The sequence below is a fragment of the Mesocricetus auratus genome, unplaced genomic scaffold, assembly GCF_017639785.1.
Source record: "Mesocricetus auratus isolate SY011 unplaced genomic scaffold, BCM_Maur_2.0 Super-Scaffold_100676, whole genome shotgun sequence".
Lineage (NCBI taxonomy): Eukaryota > Metazoa > Chordata > Mammalia > Rodentia > Cricetidae > Mesocricetus > Mesocricetus auratus.
The window spans coordinates 98,714,974-98,724,962 of NW_024429266.1; positions in this window are offsets into that span (position 1 = coordinate 98,714,974).

The following is a 9,989-nucleotide window of genomic DNA, read 5'->3' on the forward strand; positions in this document are numbered from 1 at the left end:
GGACGTCATTCAGACACCTGCTCAACCATGCATGGAAGTCCAGCACACGATATTCAGAGACATGAGCCAGATACAGGACACTCCCTGCAGGGTCCCACTCCCAGGAGTCCCTTGCCTCATCAGAGGCACAGAGCCAGGAAATGCGGTGGTGGGCACCTGGGGCTGGGGTGAGTTAGTGTTGATTGGGGACGAAGCTTCAGAGCGCAGAGATGAAAGCTTGGGGACTCGGAAGGGATCGGGGCTCAGTTTGGAATGGGGAGCATAGGGGTTAAACGAGTAGTTCAGAAGGGAGTTCCTCCAGAGCTGGGGGCTGCACGCCAGGAAATCTCCGAAGCTTCTTCGGAGGTCTCTCCTGCTGGGTCCTGGTCCTGGATCAGGGCTGCGGAGATTCCAGTCGCCCGGCAGGAGGCGCGCTCTGCACAGGTCCCGGAGCTTCGGGTACCAGGGTGGGCGGGATCTGCACGGGGAGGAGGGGTCGCGGGGCCACGTCACTCCAGACTCCGCGCCACCAGCCCCCAGCACCGCCCTGCACCTCTCGGGGCTGTGTGACCCCGACCGAACGACCCCTTTCTCTGGGCCTCTCCTGGGGCCTGAGCAATGAGACAGAGCAGGAACAAGGTTCGGACAGCATGTGAGGCCAGGAAGGGCTCGGTCGGCAGGGACCCCAGGTGTCCCCTGTAGGCGGAGGAGTAAACTCCGGCTACACGCTCCTCGTTGGGATGCTGCATCGGGGTGTAGTCTCTGGTTCTCAGAGCTCCCTCACTCCGTCAGCCTGTCTGGTTCTGCCAGTGCCACCCACACACCAGGATCCATCTGTCCCCAGGCTGTGGGGACGACCCTACAAGGGAGGGGTAGGAGAGCAGAAGGGGAGCCTTACTGGAGTCCCCCACTGTGGTTCTGCCCAGCGGGTTCCCGGAACACTGCACAGGGCTCCTGTTGCCCGCCCCCAGGGTCTCGGGTGAGGCTGTCTGTCCCGGTAGCCGCACCACTAGCCAACACGAGCCACCATCGCAGTCGCCAGTCCGCAGGCTGTGTGTGGGAGGAGACGGCGGTAAAATGACAGGTGTGAGCCAGAGGTGGGGGTGTGCGTGCCTGGGGGTGCTGTCCAGGCTGCTGGCTCTGAGGGTGCTGACTCCCCACCACCTTGTACTGGGCAAGATCAAGGGCCCGCGATTCCCGAGACTTTGCAAACAGGGTGGGGGTGGGCTCAGTGAATGCAGCGTGGGCGTAGGCCCTGGGTTCCATCCCCAGCGCCTGCCATCAGGTTCCGGGAAGGTGGAGGCAGAAGAATCAGGAGTTCAAAGTCCCCAGTATATAGTGGAGGGGTAGCTAGCCTGGGCTACATGAGATCCTATCTCAGAAGATAAAGTAAAGGTCTAGGCAAACGCAGGTCGTCTCTGTGTTTCAGGGTCTCTGTCGCCCAGGCTGGCCTCACACTGGCTGTGTACTGTGGGTGACCTTCAACTCCGGCTGCAGCTCTCCAGTGCTGAGATGGGAGTCACCAGACCACCTTACACCCACTCACCCTGGGTATCCTCGTATGACTTCAAACTCATCATCCCCCTGCCTCAGCTTCTGGAATCAGCCTGCGGAGGGCACAGCTGGTCTGACCACTCTTCTGTGTCCCCGTTGCTTTGGTACACAGTAGGCACTCTCTAAATGCTCCCTAATCAGTCAAAGGGGTTTCTGTCTGGAATGAGCCCATAGAGCAGGCGGGAATGAGTTCAAATTCAGGGCCTCAGGGTCCACCACATTCCTGTCTCCACAGAGATGCCTGCATCCCCCATCCTTTCCTAGCCTGGGTCCAAGGGTCCCTGTTGCTGTGTCCTCAGAGGTCCTGGGGTATCCGTGGCTTCCCGTGGGATCCTGAGGGCCTGGCGACCCAGGAGGGCTGCATGTGAGGACCCCACCCTAGGGAAGCCTGGGCCCTGTGCTGGCTCCTGGGCCTCGGAAGGCACAAAGAAAGGAACCCGTGTGCACACTGTCCTCGGGAGTGACATCACCAGGGCTGACCTCATCTTCCCACCTCAGTGAGGTGTGTAAGCAGCAGGACAACCTGATAAAGGGGTCACCCAACGGCCCCACGCTGCTCAGAATCTGGGGCAATAAACATCAGCTAATGCTTGGCCCTGTGACTGCGTGGCCTAGGGAGAGCCTTGCTGTGGTGGTGTCCCTCCAGCAGGAAGGAGATGAGTCCAGAGATGGTATTCACCTCCCCTGAGATGCACAGCATCCGGTAGAGACCACCCAGGGCTGGGTCTGCACTGCACACTACGGCTTCCCAGTGCACCCGTGGCGAGCTCACCTCCTCCTCTTCACTCAAACTAAGTCCTCCCAACACAGCACAACATAGCCCAGGCTGGGTGGCGGAGGCAGGGGAGATGCTGCTGTGAGCTCAGGGCCATCCTGGTCTACATAGCGAGTTCCAGGACAGCCAGAGCAATATAGAGCCTGTCTCGAAACAAAACAAATAAACAAAACCCAAGTCCTCCCTGCAGCCCACCAGCCCCTGCCTGCCTCCCTCTCCTGCTCCACCTCTGCCTCCTCCGTCACTTGGACCTCCTCCCTGCTCCCCAGCACCAGGCTCTGTCCTGCTCCTGCACTGCCCTGTGGGCTGTGCCCTCTGCTCCAGGGCCTTCACACACACGTTGTTCCCTGCGCCTGCAACCCTGGTCCCCCAAGATGGTCATAAACATTGTTCGTTGTCTGGCGTTGGAGAAGGAGCACAGAGCTACTGCCCAGGCTGTGGAGGGTGTGTGTGGGGGAGTTGTCTTCTCTACCATTCTCCCCGGGAGAAAAGCCTTGCCTCACCTACTGAGTTTAGATCGGGCAGCATTCTTCCTTCTCCGGGCCTCAGTTTCCCACTCTGCAAAGCAGGAAACATTTCTCAAATGCTGTCACCGTTTCAAATGTCAAGTCAATGAATGCTTTAGCGGTTAGGGCTGAGTTTCTTCGCCCACCAGAGGCCCTGGGTGCCATCCCCAGCTCCAGACAAACCAGGCATAGAAGGGCACATCTGTCACCCCAGTGCTCAGGAGGCAGAGGCAAGAGGGTCAGATGTTTAAGGACACCCAGGGCTACATAGTGAGTCCCAGGCCAGCCTTGGCTAGGAAAGGCCATGTGTGGAACAACAAAGGATTAATTAAGTACAGCTTCAAGGGTAGGTGTCCCTGACAGCCAGTGGAACAGTGCCGAGGGAGGGTGCAACTTCCAAGGACTCTGCTCAAATGACCACACCCCTCACGGGGGATTCTAGGCAGGGCTTCACCTCTGACCACGCCCCCAGCCCCTTGGGCAGTTCTTTATCCACGTGGAATCAGGGAGGTCTTTCTGTAGCAGCATTTGAGTTTCTGAGAAAGATATCTTGGTAGTCCGGTGCTGGTCTTGAACTCACAGTTCTCCTGGCTCAGCTTCTTGGGTTTTCTGTTTGCAGACCGGTCCCTCTGCACCCCATCTGGAGGAGAGTCCTGGGGTTCTGAAGGATTTGCCTCCGCCCATGTGTTCACCAGGCATGGGAGCAAAGACGCCCTCAGGAGGTGACAGTTCAGTACATAGGTGTTCCTGATCCCAGCGACCAGACCCCGGAAGTCCTCTGAGCCTCGCCCCATGGGCGAGTGCAGGCAGCAAGGACAGTGTTAGCAACTTTAGCAGCTCTCACACGGGACCATGTAGTCAATGGCTCCGGCCACTCACGCCCCACCTCTCCCCACCCTAGCTTTGCTGTGACAGGGGACAGGCTTTGGGGGCTGCTAGAGTCTACATGTGGACGATGTGCCCCAGGTCCTACCACCTCTGAGCCCTAATACCACCCAGAAGAAAGAGACACCTGGGTACCCCACCCCCACTTTCACCAAGGGTGCAGCTATGAGCCTCAGCACCTCTCTGCTCTCTGGTTTTTAAATATAACTCTGTGCACATGGGGTCAGTACCAGGGGAAGAGAAGTTATAAAAAACGATTCTAAGCCAGGTGTTGGTGGTGCACGCCTTTAATCCCAGCACTCGGGAGGCAGAGGCAGGCAGATCTCTATGAGTTCAAAGCCAGGCTGATCTACAGAGTTAGTTCCAGGATAGGCTCAGGCTCCAAAGCAATACAGAGAAACCCTGTCTGGAAAAACCAAACCAAAACAATATAATTCTGTTCTGTGTTGCCAACAATGGGGAAAGAAGCTGGGAGAGACGGGGGACACTGTGGTGTCACAGAGCACAGGTTCAGGGCTCCGAAGGCTCTCCTGCCGTCCCCAGCAGTCCCTGTGTTACTTTCCCCTCAGCCCAGGGCCACCCCCTCAACTCTGTCTCCCTCTCCTGCCTCCTGACAGCTGTCAGCCTTCATCCTGGGTTGGAGTCCCTCCCAGCCTTTGCCCTCCGTCCTGTCTTAAATCCGGCTTTGAGGGAAGAGTTGCTAGAGTTAGACGAAATGTGTCACCCCAAACTCAGAACATACGCTCCTTCTTCTTCAGCCTCTCTGCACCCCATTCTTAATTGCAGGGGCTTTGGCAAAGTCCCCAGGAAGTGAGGACTCTTGGATCCTTTAGTGTTTGTCTGCTTCCTGTCCAAAAGTCACCACTTTCAAGGATGTTTGACTCTCCATGGAGCAAGGAGTTGAGGCTATAGACAGCCCAGCTGCCCTTGAACGGGGAATGCATGAAGGACTGTGCCCTGAGCCCCCAGTGGAATATTATGCTGCCGTTACAAAGGAAGGGGGGATATTGGTAAGACTGCTTATTGGTAAAGGTGTAACATAAAAATTATTATAATTCCTGTCCACTTGTCACTGCTCTTCTGTCAATGGAGGGATCCCCTGAAGCCCAACAGCTGTATGTCTGACCCTCAATGCCCTCACCTGCCAGACAAGCCACTCCAGTGGGTCTGCAAGATGTCTCTCTCTAACGGATCCCCTGTCCCTCAAAGCACCCGAGGTCCAGGCAGTCACCACTTTCCCTCACTTAGTTGACTCATCCTATGTCAGTCTGCACCTAGATTCCCACTGCTCCCTCAGAGTGACCCACATCCCGTTACCCGATAGAGCTCTGAAGGGTGACTAAAATGCGTCTGCTCTTCTGCTCTGCAGTCTGTCTGGTGACATCTCTTGCCAGCTTCCCTGCCCCCTCTCAAGCCACTCCAGCCTCTGCCTAGCGCGCAGCAGAAGGTCCTAGGACAAGATGGGGCCTGTGTGTGGGAGAAGCAGGCGGGCCAACCTGTGGCTGGGGCAAGGAGAGGAGGGCGGGAAAGGGCAGAGTCTGGTCCCCACAGGGGAGGAGTTTGCCTCTGACCTTTTCGTTTTGTTTTTGTTTGTTTGTTTTGGGGTTTTTGAAACAGTGTTTCTCTGTGTAGCCCTGGCTGTGCTTGAACTTACTCTGTAGACCAGGCTGGCCTGGAACTCGCAGAGATCTGCCTGCCTCTGCCTCCCAAGTGCTGGGATTAAACGTGTGCACCACTGCCCAGTGCCTTTGATATTTTAATGGAGCTAGTCTTTAACCTTAAGGTCTTTGGCCAGACCCAGTCTCCTTGCTCTGGCCCTCAGATCAGGGGGAGGGGGAGTAGGGGTGCGGTACATTGTGGCTTCTCACTTCCCAACCCCAAGGCAGGGACCTGTGTCTCTCTGAGCTCATCCACCCCAACTTTGGTTCCTGTAAGCCTGACTGCATGAATCCCGTTGGTGACCAGGCCCCCACATGGAACCCTAGTGTTGGTCCAGTGAAGCCATTACTCACATCTGCTGTCCTGTGGCCTCCCCAGGGCTCCCCTGGCTACCTCAGGTGGCCCCTTACTTCCCTGCCAACTAGTGGACTTGGGAGACATATGTCTTAGGTATGACCACTGAAAAACTGCCTCACAAGTTCAGGTCTGAGACTCCCAAGGACCTAGACACTGGAGGAGTGCTGTTTCGGGATACAGGGACCCTATAGCCAAGAGACACAGTGTGTCCTGGGTTTTAACATCTGAATGCAGCCTGAGTGTCTCAGCTCAGGCCTGTGTGGAGGCCTCACCCCCATGTCCAGGATCCAGCTTAGACCAGGTAGGTGATGAAAATGCCAGTTTTCCAAAGATCTTATGGTGCAGCCTAGAATCTGCTCCTGGGACCCAAGGAAAGGACTATACTTATCACAGGAAGATCTCAAGGGGCAGGTGGTGAGGGTGGAGGAGACTCAGGTCAGGAGCACCCTAAAAGGGAAGGTGGAGGCAGCCTGGGACCGTCACACTGTCCCTCTCCGTCTGCCTGTCCTGTATCTCTTGGCCTGTGGCCCCCTCCTCCTTCTTCAGAGCCTCCAGGAGGCTTTTCCCAATATCTGTACTTCTTACCCTCCTGGAACCTGCTGAGGATCCCGGTGATACCCAGCAGCATTTATCTTTGTGAAAGATGAATGCCTACCTCTCTTGCATCTGCAATCCTGAGTGTCATTTGCATGGAAAGGGAATGGCCACAGATTTATGTGATTCTGAGGTCAAACCCAGGGCCTCCTGAATGAGTGACCACCAACTGAGTCGTGTGTCTGGTCCCTTCTCCAGGGGGCTCACCCCTACACTTCTCCTCATCCCATTGCTGCCCAGATATCCCAGCCTCGGCATTCACAGAGGGGATTAGAATGCTTCTGTCCCCTCCATCCACCCCTGGAGGCCTGGAGGGACACGGCTGCACAAGGCCGGTGGGAGGCTGCTGTGCTGCATGCAGTTGGCGCTCAATACAAGCACATGAGACCTACAGAGGGCCGGCAGCACTGGACCGGTCTTGCAGGCAGAAACGCTGAGCCCCAGGCGCTTCCCTCAACTCTCCCCAGCAGCTTTTTCCTCAGACATTAGGACCAGCACTAATTGATTGTCTAATCCCCAGGGGACTCTGCGCCCGAGGTCAGGAGCTGGCCTCTGGCCAGCAGAGTGTGGGGGGGGAGCAGGCTGCAGGAGTGGAAGCCTGGCTCAGAGATGGTTGCCAGGCAGCCTTACCACCCCATTCACCACAGGGACTGGGGTCTCCATAGACACCCCCTGGCAAGTCAGGACCACCTGCTTGGCTGACCACACACACACACACACACACACACACACACACACACACACACACACAGAGGCCCATACTCAGCAGAGCCCACAGATCCGTGTGGACAGGCCAAGACTCAGTGTGCCTAGACTCAGGCACTCAAATGCCACCAGGTATAGAATGACTGTTAGCCTCAATTTCCCCATCTATAAAATTCCTGGGATGATAAGACAGGCAATGAACAGCCTTTCTGTTGTCAACAGATCACAATCACATATATGAGGGGGATCCAATGTGACCACAATGTTTAACCTTTGAGCTGTACCTTAGCCCCTCACTGGGGATTCTAGGCATGAGTTCCACCCCTGACCACGCCCCAGCATCCCACTGGGGGATTCTATGCAGGAGGAGTTCAACCTTTGACCATGCCCCAGCTCTCTAACTTTTCCTGATTCTGTAGCTCTGAACTTGGAGTTGACCAGACACAGCCAGCACAGCCAATCTGGGGAGCTCTGAAGTTTGTGAGAGTCGCTGCCTTCCAAAATAAGATAGAATAATTAATAAAAATAATCACTTTTTATACAAGGTCTTACTATGTAAACCAGGCAGGCAAGAAGCACACTGAGATCCACCTGCCCCTGCATCCTGAGTGCTGGAACTTAAATTCTTTTTTTAGAAAAGAGGAAGGGCTGGAGAGACGGCTCAATGACTAAAAGCAGTCACTGCTCCTGTAAAGGACATGAGTTCAGTACCTGCACTCACAACAGACGGTCCATGGTACCTATAGCCAGCTCCAGGGGGTCGGAAGCCTCAGTGTGCACCTGTACACATGTGTGCTCACATGCATGGAAGCAAGCACACATACATGCAAGCACAGGCACACACAAACTAAAAATAACAAAAATACATCTAAAAATGAAAGTGCTCATGTGCTGAGAAGCATACCCAGTAAGGATGTCTGGACGCCGCCTACACGTGTACACACAGGCACGAACACTCAGAGCCAGATCAGCTCCTCCTGCTACAGACCTGGGCTGAGCAGACCTTGGGCTGCGAGCTCTCTGCCGCCTGCTTTCCCATCAGAGATGCCAGGTTCTGCAGCTGCCTGAGCTTTGCCCCAAACCCTCAGGAGCTGATAATAACCATCATTAGGATAATGATCTTAATTATTATCTAATAAAAGTATATTTAGAAGCCTGAATCTCAGGAGTGCACACAGTATTCAGGGTCCTTCTTGTTTCTTTCAAGTTCGAGTATCAGTTCCAAATCATCTGCAGTGAGCACCCCCAGACTCGACTTTAATTTGTAACAGCTGAATTAGAAGAACTACACTTCTGACCTAAATGGCTCTCTGTTGACATGGTGAACACCATGACCAAAAGCAACTTGATCAGGAAAAGGTTTTTTTAACCTTACAACTCTCTGGCCACATGCCATCACTGAAGGAAGTCAGGACAGGAACTCACACAGGACAGGAACCTGGAGGCAGGAGCTGATGGAGGGTGCTGCTTACTGGCTTGTTCCTCATGGCTTGTTTAGTATGCTTTCTTAGAGAACCCAGGACCAGCAGTCCAGGGATGGCACCACCCACAACCCTCCCTGTCAATCATCAATCAAGAAATTGCCACACAAGCCAATCTGATGGAGGCATTTACTCCATTGATACTCCTCCTTCCCAGATGACTTTGGCTTCTGTCAAGTTGACCAGACAAACAAACAAACTACCTAGTGTGGATTCCCCATCTCCTGTTTCTAGAACCCACTTGAATGAGGTTAATATCCTGATGCCCCAGGGAATGTCCCTAACCACAGTCACCTGGGTCCACCATGGAGTCACTTGGGGTAGCTCTGATGCAGTAACCACACACCATGGCATTGTCCACCACAAGCCAGTGCACACAAGTCTCCACTATGTTCCAGAATCCCTGACTAACAGACTTCAGCCAAAGGAAGAGAGTCTTCTCCTGTGAACTCAGTCAAGCCCTGAACCAGGGTGGTACCAGGAAGACATATTTAGAATGAGCACTGACCGGAAGAGAAGTTACTGGGGGATGTGGGGGACTCCATCTGGAAGGAACCAAAACCATGAAGACAGTATGTGGGGCCTGTACCAGCCTCAGGGAATCTTCTGAGACCCTGCATCAGGCTAAATGCTCCCTAAACTGACTAGAAACCAATACACTGCAATGTCTTCCATAAGAACACATAAAGATATCCACCACCACCTGTTAACCCACCTATCCACCTAACCACACATCTGCCCGGTCATCCACCTATTCACCCATCCATCAGTCTATTTGTCCATCTACCCATCCATCCACCCACCCATCATTCCATCCATCCATCCATCCATCCATCCATCCAACCACTCACCTATCCATCCACCTACCCACATATTCACCCATCCATCCACCCACCCATCATTCCATCCATCCACCCATCCATCCATCCATCCACCCATCCACCCATCCATCCATCCACCCATCCATCCATCCATCCATCCACCCACCCATCATTCCATCCATCCATCCATCCATCCATCCACCCATCCATCCATCCATCCACCCATCCATCCATCCACCCCCTTCCATCCTTCTGTCTATCCATCCACAACTCTTACCCCCATGTCTTTTCCCTCAGATGCAGATGACCCCATGCCCATCTTTTCCTTCCTGATTACTGTATGTCCTTGACCCTGCCCGTCCCGAGTCTCTCAATTCCTGGCCTCACTGTAGGAGCTGAGCTCAGATCAGCCTCCTGTTAGTTGTTTGCTGTTTCCAAGGCAGAAAGAGTCCAACCTGCAGTGTGACCCCTGCTCTTATTCCTGGTGTGAGTTGGGAGAAGTGACAGACTCTTTTGAGGTCAGTTGTGTGGATTAATTGGTTATTGGTGTTGTGCTCTGAAAGTGATGGGTTCTGTGGTGACCCACACAGTGAGAACACAAGAGATGGGACAGGAAGGGGCCCACTGTGTCGCTCTCAGGAAGGAGGTCAAGCGGATGTCATGATGGGACTGT